The sequence below is a fragment of the Eubalaena glacialis genome, chromosome 17, assembly GCF_028564815.1.
Source record: "Eubalaena glacialis isolate mEubGla1 chromosome 17, mEubGla1.1.hap2.+ XY, whole genome shotgun sequence".
NCBI lineage: Eukaryota > Metazoa > Chordata > Mammalia > Artiodactyla > Balaenidae > Eubalaena > Eubalaena glacialis.
The window spans coordinates 75,519,314-75,537,333 of record NC_083732.1 but is presented as its reverse complement, the minus strand read 5'-3'; the positions used below and the strand labels follow the sequence as shown (position 1 = coordinate 75,537,333).

The 18,020-nt window shown below is 42.6% G+C and overlaps 1 protein-coding gene across 3 annotated transcripts in view; it reads left to right on the top strand.

Moving 5' to 3' along the window:
• LRATD2 (LRAT domain containing 2) overlaps positions 1-18,020 on the top strand; it is a 344,774-nt gene that overhangs the window by 32,988 nt on the left and 293,766 nt on the right. For 2 of the 3 annotated variants that reach the window (XR_009697637.1, XR_009697638.1), the window contains exon 3: positions 5,825-5,944. The gene's annotated coding sequence lies outside the window, so the exon portion shown is untranslated. Of the gene's footprint in view, positions 1-5,824; positions 5,945-15,150; positions 15,927-18,020 lie in introns of those variants that run through there. The other variant, XR_009697636.1, reaches the window with a different exon arrangement.

Genomic DNA, 18,020 nt, shown 5'->3' with positions numbered 1-18,020 from the left:
TTGAATTAGTTTTCATCTTTTCTGGATATATATCCAGGGGTGGGATTGCTGGATCGTATGGTAACTCTGAAAATTGGATATTTTAAATAGCACAATGTGTCAACTCTGGAAGTAAGATTCTCTCTCACCTTTGTGCTTTGTTGTTGTTGCTGCTGTTTGTTTTTTTAGTGACTTTCTTGGACTAATTCTGTAAAACCTGTATTCTTTTGTCATTTGTGGCCACCGAAGTCTCTCTTCAGTTTGCTTAGTGCTTAGCTAATGACTGGATAGAGATTTCCTTAAAATTCCTTGAACTAATAATCTCCCAGCATTTTTTTTTTAACATCTTTATTGGAGTATAATTGCTTTACAATGTTGTGTTAGTTTCTGCTGTATAACAAAGTGAGTCAGCTATACGTATACATATATCCCCATATCCCCTCCCTCTTGCGTCTCCTTCCCACCCTCCCTATCCCATCCCTCTAGGTGGTCACAAAACACCGAGCTGATCTCCCAGTGCTATGCGGCTGCTTCCCACTAGCTATCTATTTTACATTTGGTAGTGTATATATGTCAATTCCACTCTCTCACTTTGTCCCAGTTTACCCTTCCCCCTTCCATGTCCTTAAGTCCACTCTGTATGTCTGCATCTTTATTCCTGTCCTGCCCCTAGGTTTTTTTTTTTTTAGATTCCATATATATATATATATATATATATGTTAGCATACGGTATTTGTTTTTCTCTTTCTGACTTACTTCACTTTGTATGACAGACTCTAGGTCCATCCCCCTCACTATAAATAACTCAATTTCATTTCTTTTTATGGCTGAGTAATATTCCATTGTATATATGTGCTACATCTTCGTTATCCATTCATCTCTCGATGGACACTTAGGTTGCTTCCATGTCCTGGCTATTGTAAATAGTGCTGCAGTGAACATTGTGGTACATGTCTCGTTTTGAATTATGGTTTTCTCAGGGTATATGCCCAGTAGTGGAATTGCTGGGTCCTATGGTAGTTCTATTTTTAGTTTTTTTAAGGAACCTCCATACTGTTCTCCATAGTGGCTGTATCAATTTACATTCCCACCCACAGTGCAAGAGGGTTCCCTTTTCTCCACACCCTCTCCAGTATTTATTGTTTGTAGATTTTTTCATGTTGGCCATTCTGACTGGTGTGAGGTGATACCTCGTTGTAGTTCTGATTTGCATTTCTCTAATGATTAGTGATGTTGAGCATCCTTTCATGTGTTTGTTGGCAATCTGTATATCTTCTTTGGAGAAATGTCTGTTTAGGTCTTCTGCCCACTTTTGGATTGGGTTGTTTGTTATTTTGATATTGAGCTGCATGAGCTGCTTGTATATTTTTCTCCCAGCATTTTTAAGGCCTCTGTGTGTGTGTGTGTGTATGTATGTATTATGTTTTAAGTGCTCTAGCAGCCAGTTTACAACTCCAACTCATCCTAAACGTCTTGCTCATACAGAGACTCAAGATAACCATAGGTGAGAGAGTAGACTTTATCAAGTCTTTCCTAGATGTATGCAATTCTGAAAATGCACATGGGTTTCTGGATTTCCAGGAATACGCTGGAGCTTTTCAAAGACCCCTATGGGCATCTCATTATCCAGTTGTTCTTTTTAAAATTTCTGGTTAGCCCCTTGTTAGTGCCAACTGTTAAAATATCCTCAGGTAGCTGTGATATTAAACAATTGCCACTAATTGTATTTGACAGATAGTCTGTGGGTAGGGCTCTTCACAAAAAGCAAGCTCTGATTAGGTCAAATAAAGACAACCCCTGAAAATGGAGCTTTTTAGTGAACTGCCAGACAGGTCAAATAGTGATAGTTTTCTAGAAATGGGGCTTCTGGGGAGCTCCAAACCCATTTTACTTCCTTCAGTAACAGTTTAGCTGCTGTTTTTCACACCTATTGTAGTTGTGAGCCTGTTGGCTTTCAGTGCTGCTGAAGAGCTAGGGAGAGGGTGATGGGCACAGGTTAAAATGCCATAAGGCTCACTGTCCTTGCTGAGATTCAGCCATTTTTCTTGAATAAATGCTCCTTGGATTGTTGCAAGCCTTTGGTGATTTTTCAGAGTTCTAAAACAGTTTATTTTGACAGTTATCCAGGGTTCTCATTGCTTTTCTGGAGGAGTGTATTTCAGAGGTCGCCCTCAATCTGCCGTTTAAGAACAGTTGATTGTATGTTTGGTTTTTATAGCTATATGTCAAATTATCACACACTTAGCAGCTAAAACAACCCCCAGGTATTATGTCATAGTTTTTGTAGGTTAGAAGTCCTGGGACAGAGTAACTGGGTCTTACAAGGCAGAAATCAGCGCTTTGGTTGGACTATATGTTCTCTTCTTGAGCCCAGGGTCTTCTTTCACACTCATTCAGGTTGTTGGCAGAATTTAAATTGCTGTTGTAGGACTGAGGTCCCTGTTTTGTTGCTGGCTGATTCATCTCAGCTCCTAGAAGCCACCTTTAGCTCTAAACCATGACCTAGAAGCTTACTTTCTCAAAGCCAGTAGGAAGGATATTGCTCCAGTCTGTTAAGCTTGAGTCTTATATAACCTAATCATGGGAGTGACTATCCTATCATATTCACAGGACATTCTCAAGGAAAGGGGAGTATATAAGGTATATTTATTAGGAGGTGAATTCTTGGGGGCCATCTTAGAATTCTGCCTACGATAGGCTTAACTGTGGGCTTTTAAGCATTTGGCTACAAAAGATATCATTTACAGCTCTACTTCATTTGTCTAGAACTGTTTCATATAAATTAATCTAATATAATCTTTACAATAACCTTCTGAGATAGGCAAGGACGGTGTTCCTAATCCCATTTTAGAGCTGTGAACCAAAAGGCTCAGAGAGATCATATGATTTGCTCATGGACACACAGCTAGTGGGGGGCAAATTAATTCCTCTGACTCTAGGTAGAGTGCCCTCTGCCCTACCCCATACCTGTTCAGTCCTTTGAGTTTTGTTACATGGCAATGAGGATGTTAGTACCTGAGGCTTCTTTAAGGGACTTTGTCTCTGAAACAGTCACCCTCTGGGCTCCTGTATCTCCTGCATGTGTATTTGGGGAGAATACCTGAGCATAGAAAATAGTATTAACCAGGAGTTTTGATAAAATGGAGTTTTCAGGGGTGAATTGCAATTTAAGTAGCTGAAAAATTCCATTTACTTCCAGCAATGTATTCTGAATGCTCCCTCTGGCCCAGCTCAAGGGGAGCAGACAGTCATCTCCTGCAGAAAGTAAATGGAATTTTTTTTTCTTCAAAGGGCCTTGAAATCAGCAGCCTCAAGGCTGGCAATGGGGCCTCAGTGAAGACATCATCAGAAGGAACAGCAGAAGGTTCTGAAGGTAGTTTGTTTGTTCAGGCATCGAACAAACTCACTCTCACTTGAATTTGATGGTTTTGCAAGTGGTAGAAAAAATTAACCATTTAAGACCAGCTTTCCAACCTTCCTATACTTAATCTCCTGGTTCAGTATATCCAATCATTTAAAAGATAATGGGGTTTCATTAGTTCCAATTCAACCCTTTTAATTATTCTGTGTCTTTCTACAGCAGTGCAAATGGCTGTTTGTAGACTGCATTAATCAATCCTCCCAATTTCTCAGGGCAGCAGAGATAGGATATTGGTTCCCTCTCCAGATTCCTTTTACCTGGGCCCTGTACCAATTCCCCAGCTGCTGGGAGAAGGTGGTTCTCACCTTCTACAAAGGCCAGCCCCCTTGCCTCAAAGTGGCAGTAACTTGGGTGGCTTTCATGCTCCAGAGCTCCCTGTGTGGTCGGGCTGAGGCTGGATCCAGCTGGGACCACATCTTTGCTTAGCTGCCTCTCCTGCCCATCCTTCTTCCTGCATTTCCTGTCTCCTGAGAGCCCTCCCCATCAGTGAATCACATTCACCCAAATCACTGTCTCAGGTGCTGCTTCGATGGCAGTGACCTAAGACAAATAGTAAAGAAGTTCTGCTGTACCATTCCAATATCTAAGTTAAAAAAATATATATATGTATGTATATATATATACATCTCCAGGAATTAAAGGCTTTGCTTACAGAAACATCCATTTAAATAATATGGAGGTCATTTACCTCTCAACCTCAGTTATCTGGAATACGGCCACGAATATAGAAAAGGCCTACATGTAACCGACTTAGATATTGTAAAATGAAAGGCAGTCTGTACTTTCATCATTGAAAACAAGTGCAGGTTTTGGTGCCTGACAGATACACAAATGAATGACCCCCATTGCATGTACTGGGCAAGTGAGCCTGGGTAAGCTTGTAACCTCTCCAGTTCTGTTTCCTGTCTGTGATACAAGTGTCACTCCACACACTCACAGTGTTTCTGGGAAAACAAAGGGTACAATACATTAAATGGGTTAATACATATCACAGCTTCAAAGCCCAGAGCTTTCTTTTATTATTAAGGTCTTCGTGTAACAGGGAGCATGCTATTTCAGTCTGGTTACAGGCCAGTTTCTGTTTCAAAGCTGAGGCTGAGAGCAGATCCTTTTTCATGCACAAAACAAACAAAACACCAGCTGCAAGTAAACCAAAACTGAACTTTGATGTTGTTTCTCACCACACTGAGTCCCATTTGCAGAGGAAGGGGATGAATCGCTGAACCGAGGAGAATGTGGTGGGTTACAGTTCTCCAGGCATGGAGAGATAGGCATGAACAGCAAAGGGAAGCAGGCATTGTCCTGGGCTCCTGGAGTTTGCTGAGCCCAAGGAGCTGGCTCACCCTCATCCAGACAGAAGAAGGGCAGCAAATGTGGGCGGTGGCTCATGTCAGCATTGGTTAAATCTGGGGAACAGGTGATCTATGGATGTTTGTCTTATTCTCTGTAATTTTTTGGAAGTTTGAAATATTTAAAAATGAAAAGTAACATAAGAGTAAAGGTAACAAAGGATTAAATGAGAATGATTAAATCCACTTTGTGAATGAACTAAGCATGGTATAATTTATACTACCCTTAACTCAAATTCATCTAAACACACCTTGTGCATGCATGTGGATTTCTATACATATATATATATGTCCCTTTATATCTTTTTACATAACATATATAATCATGTATGATTATATATATATATATATATATATATTTTTTTTTTTTTTTTTTACACACATGATTTTAACTGAATCTTCTACCAGCTTACATGGCATCTATCCCAGGTTAGTGAATGAGGAAATGCTTCATTCCTGTGTCTCCTCTACAGATGTCTATTTCTCCCCAGATTTCAGGTTAGCTTCATAGCCTCAGTTCTTTGATGGGTTTAAGAAAAATTGTTAACTTGCAGCTTGTCCCATCTTTTTTTCATGTTGTAAAGATTGGAGCAATGTTCATTCCAGCTTTCTATATCTCTGAGCTGAAAGCAGAAGTCTTTGCATTAAAATTGTGAATCTAAAAATGTGCCCTGCTTTAGAAAGCTTTCCTCCTTTGTTTTAAACCGTTATTGTTATTTAGTTTCCTTTCCGCAGGTTTCTAGTGAAGTTGAACCTCTATTCTGCTCTTCCTCGGTCATTTGTAGCACCCCGCCCCCCTGCCAGATCCAGTGTGGTCTGGATCTACTCTTGGGAGTCCTGGGAGGGACTCTGGGGGTGCCAGACTGGGAGGAAGGTGTGGTAGGGTGATTTTGGGAGGCAAGAGAATTGATGTAGGTGGTTCCTAGTTCCAATCATCAGCTCTTTCCTTAGGCTTTATTCATCTCTGGGGCTAAAGTCTCTGCAACACTCCCCTTCATTCCTCCAGGGCCTGAGCTGTCCACTCCAGGATCATGTATTTTAACTAGTACTTCATTCTCAACTGTTCTACCAACAGAGACTCAAGCCAGAAGAGCTTCAGAATTGGACCCTGACCTTCTGTCAGGGAAAGCAACATCTAAGGCAGAGTGACGAAGCCAGGATCAGTCAGGGTCCTGGGAGAAGACATCGCCTTCAGGTTAGTCATGCTCAAGGAGAGTTCAATTGAGAGATTATGATGCTGTGAGTGTGTATAAGGAAACCCTGATGGAAGAAGCAATACCAGGGCTATTAAGAGCAAGGTTCCTTTCTCACCCCAAGGTCTGTGGTATGGGGGAGAAAGTGGTATATGGAGCAGGGACAGAGGGGGCCTGTATGGAGAAAGCTGCGTGACCTGAGCCAGACCCAAGGCGGAGAGAGGTGGCCAGTTCCAGGTGTGACTGAGAATAAACACCCACCTCACTCTCCTCCCTCCCTCTTTCTTCTGCTGGTGTTTAAAATTGGCCAAAGCCAATTAGAAGCCAAATGGCAAGGGAGCCCATTGATGACTTTTTTTTTTAATTTTTAATTTTTAATTTAATTTTTATTTATCTATTTATTTTTGGTTGCATTGGGTCTTTGTTGCTGCATGCAGGCTTTCTCTAGTTGTGGCGAGCGGGAGCTACTCTTCGTTGCAGTGCATGGGCTTCTCATTGCGGTGGCTTCTCTTGTTGCAGAGCACAGGCTCTAGGTGCGCAAGCTTCAGTAGTTGTGGCATGCGGGCTCAGTAGTTGTGGCTCACAGGCTTAGTTGCTCCGCAGCATGTGGGATCTTCCTGGATCAGGGCTCGAACCCGTGTCCCCTGCATTGGCAGGTGGATTCTTAACCACTGCACCACCAGGGAAGTCCCCAATTGATGGCTTTTCCAGGTCAGTCTCTTGGGGCACAGAGAAGATGGAGAGAGGACCTGGGAGGGTCAACTGAACACATCCATCATGAAAGCCATGGAGACCACATCTCAGTAGGTATTCATATGGCTATTTAAGAATTTTTGAATTAAGACCAAAATACTGGGTAATGATAATTATTGTGCTCTCATAATTCAATCACTTCTTTGCGTTACCCTATACTATTATTACCTCCACAAAGTCCAAGGCAGAGAGTGATTAATAATTTGCCCCAAATTATATAGCTAGAAAGACTGGTGAGAAAAAGTTTATACAACTCCAAAGTCCTTTCTTATGACTACTACACTCTACAAATTTATTCGACCCTTTTCTTGGGCAATCCCTTGGAGCCAGACTCTTCTCCCTCAACACTCTAAGGAGCCTTTCTGACCTCGTCCTTGCCTTTCCTTCCTCTCCGAAAGAGTCACTTGTCACAGCTTCAAGAAATTGGGCTCAGGCACTAACAGGCAGAACCAGACCAGGCAAGGCCACCTGGCCTGTAAGCAGGGCACGTGGTGGACAGACAGAGCCAGGGAATCAGAAACAGGGAAACAGCAGAAAGAAACAGAGAGAGAGAGACCAGATGCAAACATTTCACCTACAGCCTGGAGGTCGGCCCAAGGGGAAGAGAGATAAGGGTTGCAAAGGTCACAGGCGAGGTTGGCACAGCTCCTTAAGAAATGGGTGAAAGATGAAAGTGACTTTGCTTTAATCCAACAAAAGCAGCTAATATTTTTACAGTGCTTTAGTGGTTAAAGCAAATTCCCAAATGTTTTACTAGATGATGTTTTATTAGACTGTGGGCTTCCTGAAGGCAATGCCTTTTCATTTTGTTATCCCTACCACGAAGCAAGGTTCTGGTCACCTAGTAGCCAATATCAGCAAACATTTGTTAAATAAATAATTGTAAATAGAGTAAAATATGGAATTATGGGGGGTTTGGGAGCCCATAACATCAGGAACATCAGGTTTTGTTGACTATTGAGTGAGAGTCCTTGGGGTGATCTAGTCTTTGTGAGCTTTAGTGTGCTGATACATGAAATGAAAATTTAAAATTCATACATTTGCAGGGTTGTTGGGAAGTTATACACACACACGCATATACTATACACAAAATGCTGACATACTGTATGTTTTATATATATATATGTATGTGTACACACACACAAACACACTCATACACAGTCAGCACCACTTTTACATCTAGCAAGGTAACCATGACAATATGATGGCAGTGACCATGATAATGAAGGAGTAACTTCCCATAGGGGTGTTCCTGTATATTTTTTTGCTACCTCCATTATTTGAACAAGTTTATTTCCAGTCAGCTCCATCTAAGCAACAAATAGGTCTTAAGCTTCCCACTTGAGAAAAGAGCAGATGAGAAATCTGTGTGGGTGGCAAGGTGACCTCTGTTATTAAATCAGCACAGTAGGGCAGGCTCACTCTCCCCTACATATATACTGTTCTGAAGGAAGGTCTAAAAGCCACGCCACCATGTCCTCTCAGAGGTAAAAGCTCTCGCTGCAGGGGTTTGCGGAGCCTTCCTAAGCCTGGGTAACACTGGGCCGTGAGCGGGGTGCTTAAATAGTTCTCTAGGTTAGTTGTGATTTAAAAAAAAATTTTCCCTGTCATCCTTTCTCAGTCTGTAAAAGTTAGAATCCTTTTGCCTTCGTCCTTCTCATCATTAGAGGTCCATACCTTTACTCTCATCTCCACACCTCCCACCCTTCATTCCACCACCATCTATCTGTTTAGTGGTAAAATTGGTTAAGATGGCATTTAATAGAAAGAGCAACAACTGACTCCCCCTCACTCTCGGTACCAGATGCCTCGCTGATACAAGCCCACCCACCTGTGTTCTGACAAGGAGGCTGCAGACAAGAGCTCTCCTTGTGTTCACTGTGCTCCCAGCCTGTGCTCGTCATCTCCTTTGCAACCTGGAGGGCAGGGGAGGGGAGAGGATGCTGAAATCAGGGGCCATGGAATATAAGACAGCTTTCCTTCAAGGAGTTAGCCAAACATTTTTTTTTAATGTTTTTATAAAATTCATCAGCTGACAAAGGTACTTGGTCCACGTGCATTATGATGATCTAAATTAACATGAATCACAGTCATGAATCCAAGTTGGACTTGAACCAAACTTACCCGAAATGCTCGGCATCAGTGAACGTTGCTTTCTGCTGCAAGGAAATGTGCCGGGAGTGCTCTGTTGAGAATTCCCCGTAAAGTACCTTTCAGTAATATTCACCCAAGTGATCTTGTTCCCCCTCCTCCTGTACTCCTTGGAAGAGGAGCCACTTTGGATTCATTGAGCCTCTGGTTCAATGAGGGGCACCAAGAAGGAGGTACGCTTTCACTTCCATGAGGAAAGGAATCTCAGCCTGGAGCCCATCAGTCTCTGCAAAGTTCTGTGGATAATGTTCATGAACCATCTGATATTTAGGCAAAATTTGCATCTATCTCTTCTGTGGGCTTCTTTTTTTTCAGAAAATTTTCCATATCTTTCAGGAGATTCCCATGGTTGTATGCATCCTCTAAAATTTTAAGAGCCACTAACGTAAAGTGTTCATTGAAACATTCTGTAAATTTTAGGCAAAATTCAGAAGGAAAAATTAAAAAACAAACAAACAAACCTCCCTTTCTTCCTGGCTATTGGGATTCTCACTCCTTTCCCAAAGGTCAGTGAAAGAACTGTGTCCAGAGGCAATGTGACACAGCGAAGGAGTCGTGGTAGGGAAGGCTGTGTTGTAGCCAAGACTCTAACACCAGTTGGCTTTCTTAGTCTGTGCAGTCTCCGCAATGCTAGCTGTGAAGAGGTTAAAGAAGAATACTTCCCCTCAACCCCTGCCACACAAATACAGCCTGGAAAGGACGTGCTGATTACACAGAAAGTTTGGTGGCTTCCATGTACTCCAACAAGCACACCCACAAATATTCACCAAGTGTGCAAAACCAAAGAGTTAGTCTTCCTAAAGAATGGTCCATTAGCAAGGTTCTATTTGTGCCCTACTAGTGAATTTTTGCAAGTCCTTTCATGCCCCAACCTGTGTTTTCTCACCTGTTCAATCCAGGTGAGTCTACTCACCTAACCTGCCTTTAAAGGATATAATAGTTAAATGATAGAGCTGAATCACCAAGGAAGAAATGAATGAAAGAACATAGAAACGTAAGTATGCTAGTCTTCATGGAAAGAATCTGATTGTTCTGAAGGGCAACTCTGACGAAAGTAACAGTGTAGATGGCTTCCAGGAAGAAGAAACTAATGGGTAAGGTAGTAAGGGACTTGCCGAAAGCGAGTTTGGAAACCAGAGTCAAATATTTTGTATGAGTTTGCTCGTACAAACATACATACTGCTATAAGAGTTTGAAGATTATTATGTGTGCCTGATGTGCAAGGGGACCAACCAGTAGTGTGGATTTGGACCGAATGTCAGTTCAGTGATCATTGTGAAAAACCTGTGGACCTTTTGTATTTTGCTGTTAGCTTTCTGGACACCAGCCTGGACACTCAAGACCCTGAGGTCCCCTAAAAACATATCCCTGGGCTCCAAGCCCACTGGGCAACCACTCTTCTACATTAACCATGTCAGACTGTGTGACTACTTCATGTGTCATTAACTTGCATGTGCAACACAGAGACTGAAATCTTTCTTTCTTCCTCCCTCCCTCCCTCCCTACCTCCCTTCCTTCCTTCCTTCCTCCCTTCCTTTCTTTTTATTTTTGGCTGTGTTGGGTCATCGTTGCTGTGCGCGGGCTTTCTCTAGTTGCGGCGAGCGGGCGCTACTCTTCGTTGAGGTGCATGAGCTTCTCATTGCTGTGGCTTCTCTTGTTGCAGAGCACGGGCTCTAGGCACGCAGGCTTCAGTAGTTGTGGCATGTGGGATCAGCAGTTGTGGCTTGTGGGGTCTTGAGCGCAGGCTCAGTAGTTGTGGCGCACGGGCTTAGTTTGCTCCGTGGCATGGGGGATCTTCCCGGGCCAGGGCTCGAACCCGTGTCCCTTGCATTGGCAGGCAGATTCTTAACCACTGCGTCACCAGGGAAACCCTGAGACTGAAATCTTTAATAGTAATACTACGAGTAACAAGGATGTACTGTGCTAAGTACTACTTTATGTTCTTATAGTTATTCTTCACAAATACTCTGTGAAGTAAATATAATAGATTTGTTGGAAATAGGTTAAATCTGGTCGATAACAATCAGGAAATAGCTTTACTTGTCTCCCTATCACCTTCAAACTCACTGGTGTATTGGCTTTCTCCTTCCCCTGATGGCATATCAGGGAGACTCTATAGCTTCCTGGTCACTTTCAAGTATTAAAACACACAGTCGAACCTAAAACAAAATTTAACCTACATCCAGTTTAAAGTTTCTCCTCATTGCCCTGCTCAGGTGTGTCCAGACAGTTAGGTAGACCTATAGGGCGCTTGGTCTGTTCCTCAATTCTCCTTGCTCCACGTCTTACCTGATCCCCCTAATTGCTGATGGATTTTCCAATGTTAGGGGAGTGGGAAGGATGAGAGATCAGGTGGCAGATGCTGTTTGTGCTGCTATCTTGGCTGTTGAAGCTGCTCCAAGTGATAGAATCCAAATGTTGGCTCTTCCAGGTGCACCTTTCATGCGGGTTCCTCAGAGACGCTGACTTGGCAATATGCTAGACTAATCTTGGGGGACTTCTCTCAGCTCCTGCCCCTTGTGGTACCCCAGTCCTCTTGAGAAGATGAGTTAAGCTGGTTACCTTCCATCATATTTACCTGGCCCCTGTGAAATGTGCATACACTTGCTCTGCCATCGTGGGCAGTTTTGACGAGCTTCACCCTTAGTCTCTCCAGGCAGGTTCTAGTCTCTGTTTTCCCAATGCTAGGGGAACATCTTTTAAGATTGCCCAATATCTCCACTGTGCTCTACTTCAGGGGCAGCTTGGAACCTTGGAACCAGTCTTTGCATCTCTGCATCCCAGCAAGCATCCAGCCTGGGAGTGAGATGCCAGTCTGCCCTCTTGCAACAAACCCTCCCTCCGAGACTGATTACCCTACACTTCTTCATTTTGCCATGGCTGAAGGGAAGCAAACCCACCCCCAATACTACAAGACTCTTTGGAAGAATCGTCTTCTCTCTAAGGAAGCTTCTAGCTTGCCTGTAAGCAAGCTATTGGGAGTGTTAGATTTGGTCTCCAACGAGCAGTTCTCATGTGGGAGTGTCTAGCTCTTCTCTTTAGAATGCATGGCTACTTAGCTTTTTCCCATCTTTGGGGGGTCTCAGCCAAAACTCTAAGTTCTATTGAACATTTGTTATAATCCTTTTACCTACAAGGAACTGTATCACAAAGAGATTTGTTGCAAAATGCTGGAGATTATTCATCTTGTAAGAGCAAAAGTTGGATTTAAACCCTGACCTGTCCCTCTCCCAAGCTAATAGTCTTTCCCATCCTCCAAGTGTCCTCTTTAAAGTTGCCTAGGACCAGGAAGAAGGAACTACACTTAATCCCATTTTACAGATTAGTTAATAAAAGCTTAAAAAATTTAAAAAGACTTGCTCATGATTACCCCATGGACTGGTCAAAGTCCCAACAGGAAACAGATGGCTAAACAGAGGAGGCCACTTTAAAAACGATTTAGTAAAAGAGTATTTGAAAAGGCATGGGCAGTATTAGGAAGCCACAAGGGTTAGTGCAGTACTTCAGCACTAGTTAGCAGCAGGGCTGTTACCCGTAGGACTAAAGGGAGGAGAGGAGAGGATTGTATTCCGAGGGGCACCTTGAGAGGAGCAGGGACTTCAGGTGGTAGGAGACAGCCAGTCCTATGTCACGGCTCAGAGAGGAAGCTGGCCTGCCTGCATTTCCTCTCAATCTCCAACCTCCTCTGGAGCCAAACCCAGTAGGGAGCCAGAAGGCACTGGATCTTGTTGAAGTTGTGCCTGCAGGTTGGTCTCCCAGAGCAGAGAGCCAATGAAGGTGGAGAGTGGATCTGGCCCACTCAGCTAGTCATGGCAGAGCTGGGGTTTGAAACCACATCTGCCTGCACGAAACCCAGTGCTACCTCTTGTTGCCTCTGCTCTTATTTCCTTATTTGACTGTGACGCTTTATATTGTAAACGTTCTCTGGGTGGGGACTTCTTCTTACTATCTTTATAAATGCTGCCATTCCAAGCACACAAAGACATTCAGTAAGTTTGTAGACTGAACGAATTAAGGGATGGAGGGACAGGCTACAGATAAGCTTGAAACACATGGGGACATTATAAGCAAAGCGAGGGAAATGGTATGTATTCCAATAACTCCCTGCATACGAGATGATGTCTACATACTTTTATATACGTATACTTTTATGTTAAATATTTTGTATATATTGTCTCATTTAAACCTCACATACATCAACACTTGAATTATTACTCCTTGATGATTCGCCCAAGTTTATTTGTGTAATGACAGTAGCTGAAGCAGGATGTGAGCTCAGGTCATCTAGCCCTAAAGCCAGTACTCCTTCAAGTACCACTCAATTGAGTATAATATTGTATAATAATAGGATAATCATAGTTCACTCTCATTAGCTTTCTCTCTCTCTCTTCCTCTTGCCATTGACTCATTGCAGAGATCAAGTCATCTTTCCTAAAAGAGATGTCTCACATTCTGGATGTGTCTGTTTGCTTCCTTGTAGTTTCATTTAAGTTGTTCCTCTATTCCATGCCCTATTTTTTATACATAAAGCTATTGAGGACTGATTTGATTAAGATTCAGCTTTTGTTTTTTGTTTTTGTTTTTTTGGCAAGAACACTTCATGAGCAGTGCTGTGTATTTCAAATTGCAGTACCTCAGGATAGACACCAAGCCTGACTATCCCACCTTTCATGAGGCAAATATTAATTGGTGGATTTAAGTGACTTAGGAAAATTTTAATTATTATAATTAATAATTGGTATTCTAAAGTTAAGCATCAACCATGTGGCAGGCACTGTGCTTGGCATCGCACATATGTTATCTTGTTGAATCCACGCAAAGGCTGCATGGAAAAGGTAATCTCATCCTCATTTATTAAATGAGAAAACTGAGGCTCAGAGAAGTTAAGTAGGTTCCCTGAAGTCGCACAACTAGGAAGTGACAGAGGCAGGATATGAATTTGGAGCTGATGGACTCCAGAGTCTATGTTCTGAACAACTATGTGACATTATGTATGGCTTCATTTCTTTTCAGCACATTCTCACAGACTGCTCCTAGAACTTTTGATCCTTGCTCCTTTAATAGACTGTCTGAGTCAGAGTAATTTACACATTTAACTTTAGAGTGAGTGTTGGGAAAAGGACCAAGGAGGGAGGCAACTTTGGTGCCAACCATGCCATAGAAGGAGAGAGGAAAGTATAAGAAGGAAAAGAAGAAGTAGAGCAAGGCACTTAGAAGAGGTGGCAGTAGGCAGCAAAATCCAGAAAGGCGATCTATTAAGATCTTTTTAATTGTACATTATAAAATCACAACCCAAAGTAGCTTAAGGAAAAAGGGTCATTGATTTGCTCAAGTCACCAAACTATGGAAAGGCCTGAGATGGACTGACCTCAGGGATCACTCAACCCACCAACTAGATAGAATTCTGTAGAATGCTCTCTCCATCTCTCAGCCCTTCTTCTCCATGCATGCTGGTTTCTTGCTCTCGAGCTGGCTGTCTCCACATGGCAGGAAGCATGGCTACAAGCAGCTCATTCTTAAAACTACAAGACCCAAGAGGAAAGAGACATTTCTCTTTTTAAAAAATATTTATTTATTTATTTTGGCTGTGCTGGGTCAGAGTTGCGGCACGCAGGCTCTTAGTTGTGGCATGCCTGCAGTATCTAGTTCCCTGACCAGGGATCATACCCGAGCCCCCTGCATTGGGAGCATGGAGTCTTATCCACTTCCACTTCCACCAGGGAAGTCCTGAGACCTTTCTATTCTTAACTCCAGTGAGGAAAACCCCAGGGAAGGACTCTGATTGGCTGGACTTGGACCAATCACAACAGTCAGGGAAGAGGGGCCCTATTATTGGTCCACTTGGGTCGCATGTCCCTCCTACACAAGGAAGGCAGGGCCCATTACTATAAGAAAGAAATGAATCACATAGATGAGGCTACTTGGTGGAATTGCGATCTGGGTAGTCACCTCCATCTCCATTTTCCATATATTCTTATTATGAACAAATGACAACAGGTGATATTCAGAGGCAGGCTCTGGGGTGACTGTAAAAAAAAGAAATGTAGAGGGAAGGAAACTGATGTTTATTAAACACATGTGCTATATAATATTCCAAGTGCTATATACATAGCTCATTTTGTTTTCACAACAGTACCACAAACTCAATATTTTATTCTCATTTTTAAAAACAATAAACTGAAGCTCACAGAAATTAAATGATTTGCCCAAGATCAAAGTTAGTAAATATGAAGCTAAGATTTGAATATTAGATTTTTATAGTTCTAATATCTATGCTCTTTCCTTTGGATCCAACATCTTTTAGTGCTGGAGGCACTGAGGAATATTACCCAAGTACCGAAATTCTGTGCATGAAGCAGACGCTTCTTCACAAAAATGAAGCAGAGCCCTATTTATGTACGGGTCACGTGGTCAGAGCAGAATCAAAATCCCAGCATGTATTGCAGAATAAAGACTTTTTCATCAGACAAATCCAAATTGAGGGACATTCTACAAAATATCTGACCCATATTCCTCAAAGCTCTCAAGGTCATCAAAAACAAGGAAAGACTGCGATACTGTTACAAACCAGAGGAAACTAAAGACACATGACAACTAAATACAATGTGTTACCCTAGATTTCGTCTTGGAACAGAAAAAGGACATTAATGGAGAAACTGGTGAAATCCAAAGAAAGTCTGGAGTTTAGTTAAAAACAGTGTACCGGGACTTCCCTGGTGGTGCAGTGGTTAAGAATCCACCTGCCAATGCAGGAGACATGGGTTGGAGCCCTGGTCCGGGAAGATCCCACATGCCATGGAGCAACTAAGCCCGTGAGCCACAACTACTGAGCTGGAGCTCTAGAGCCCATGAGCCACAACTACTGAAGCCCGTGCGCCTAGAGCCTGTGATCTGCAACAAGAGAAGACACCGCAGTGAGAAACCTGTGCACTGCAACGAAGAGCAACCCCCGCTCGCCGCAACTAGAGAAAGCCCATGTGCAGCAACGAAGACCCAACGCAGGCAAAAATAAGTAAGTAAATAAATAAAAACAAACAAACAAAAAACAGTGTACCAATGTTTGTTCCTTAGTTTTGATAAATGTACCATTGTAACGTAAGATGGTAATGATAGTGGACCCTGGATGAAGGGTATATGGGTATTCTCCGTACCATCTTTACAACTGTTCTATCAATTTAGAATTATTCCAAAATTAAAAGTTTATTGAAACAAAATTGTGTTTGTTTTTCTCCCCTGAGTAAAAACATGAGCAGTTGCAGAGCCTTGGGCAATTCTGCAGGTCGGAGCTCATTACTGACCGTGATGAAGGGGTCTCTGGAGCTCCTGACACAGGATGTTATGGACTGGATGTTTGTGTCCCCCCAAAATTCCTATGTTGAAGCCTTAATCCCTAGTGTGATGGTATTTGGAGGTGGCGCCTTTGTGAGTTAATTGGATTTAGATGAGGGCATGAAGATGAGGCTCCATAATGGGATTCATGTCCTTGTTAAGAAGAGGAAGAGAGACCAGAGCTCATTCACTCTCTGGTATGTGAGGACACATGAGAAGGTGACCATCTGCAAGTCAGGGAGAGAGCTCTCACCAGAACCAAATCTACCAGCACCTTGATCCTGAACTTCCCCTCCTCCAGAACTGTGGGCAATAAATGTCTGTTAAGTCATCTAGTCTGCTATATTGTTATAGTGGACTTGGCTAACTAAGACACAGGGGATGACATACATCGTTATGGGTGGCGAGCTAAAGGAATAACACCCTAAAATGAGATTGCAGTCATGTGAGGGAATTGGTAATGGTTAATTTTTGCTCAAACCTCAGGTTCCACCCCAGCAAACTTTTCCTCTACAGTTACCCTGCTAACATGCCTTCAGTTCAGACTGCGGCATCTCTAAATCTCACTTACTTCTGTGACACATTCGAATCACCAATCCATGGTGATACCCCCAAACAGTGTTGATAGATGAACAACCCTTGATGAAGTCGTCCCAGCTGCCCCCCTCCCCAGGTGCTTCTCATCTCAACTCCTGTCCATGGCTTCTCTTGGTTCTTTTGGTTTAGAAACACTGCAGACCAGAGACAGACTTACTAGTATCTAATGGTGACTGGTCTCAAATGCACCACTTAGACGACTTACTGAAAATGAAGAATATCCCCCCCATTACAGTCTTTACAGATGATAAAACTGCACAACCCACTAAGTATATTATGGCTCCTCACTCCTGCCAACGATGTCTAATTTTTTACCTGTGTTCCTTAACCAGCTATAAGAGGTGGGTTTAAAAGAGAAGATAGTGAGTGACTTAGTTCTAATTGAGAGAGATGAGATTCTGTGGATGTGACCTGTTGACCCTCCTCTTTCCAGGGTAAAACAGAGGGTCTCACACAAAGTTTATAAACACACAGATTTCAGATTTGAAAGTAGGGTGACCAACAGTCCTGGTTTGTCCACGACTGAGGAGTTTCCTGGCATGCGAGACTTTCAGGGCTAAAACTGGGACACTTCTAGGCAAACCAGGATGGTGGAAGGGACCTTGAAGTGATCTTCTCAGACATAAAGGCTCCAACATATATTCTCTCCTCTGGGAATTCTGACTAGGTAAATATCCAAATGGATTTGTGCATGGCAAATGCATTGTCAGGAAGAAATGGGTGTAACTGACAGAGATGGATTCGGGCCAGACAGGGGGAGAGAGGAGGCCTATGTGGCATACTCAATGTCAGAACACCTGGGTGCAAATATCATCCCTCATAACAGCTAAGGAAACTTGGGTAAATGATTTTTCTCTTCTTTTTCAGTATCTTCATAAGCAAAATGGGAATGTTATTTAGTACCTCCCTCATATGTCTATCTTGAGATTAAAATTCAGTAACTCAGGTACAGTTCTTAATATTCTGCTGAGCACATAGAATGTGCTAAACAAATATTACATTTTACTATTGCTATTGATACTATTAGCAGTGAGGATTCCGATTCCTAGTTCCACTAGTTACCAGTTATGTGGCCCTGGTAATTGCAGCTTCCTCATCTGTAAATGGAGATAATGACAGTATCTTCCATAGGGTTTAGGTGGATTTAGTGAGATAAAGCAAGTGCATAATCAGCATGTGGATTATGGAGGCTGCTTTCTCAATTCCTGAGTGTCCAGGGCTCATGCTTTCTTGTCTTATACTTAACTC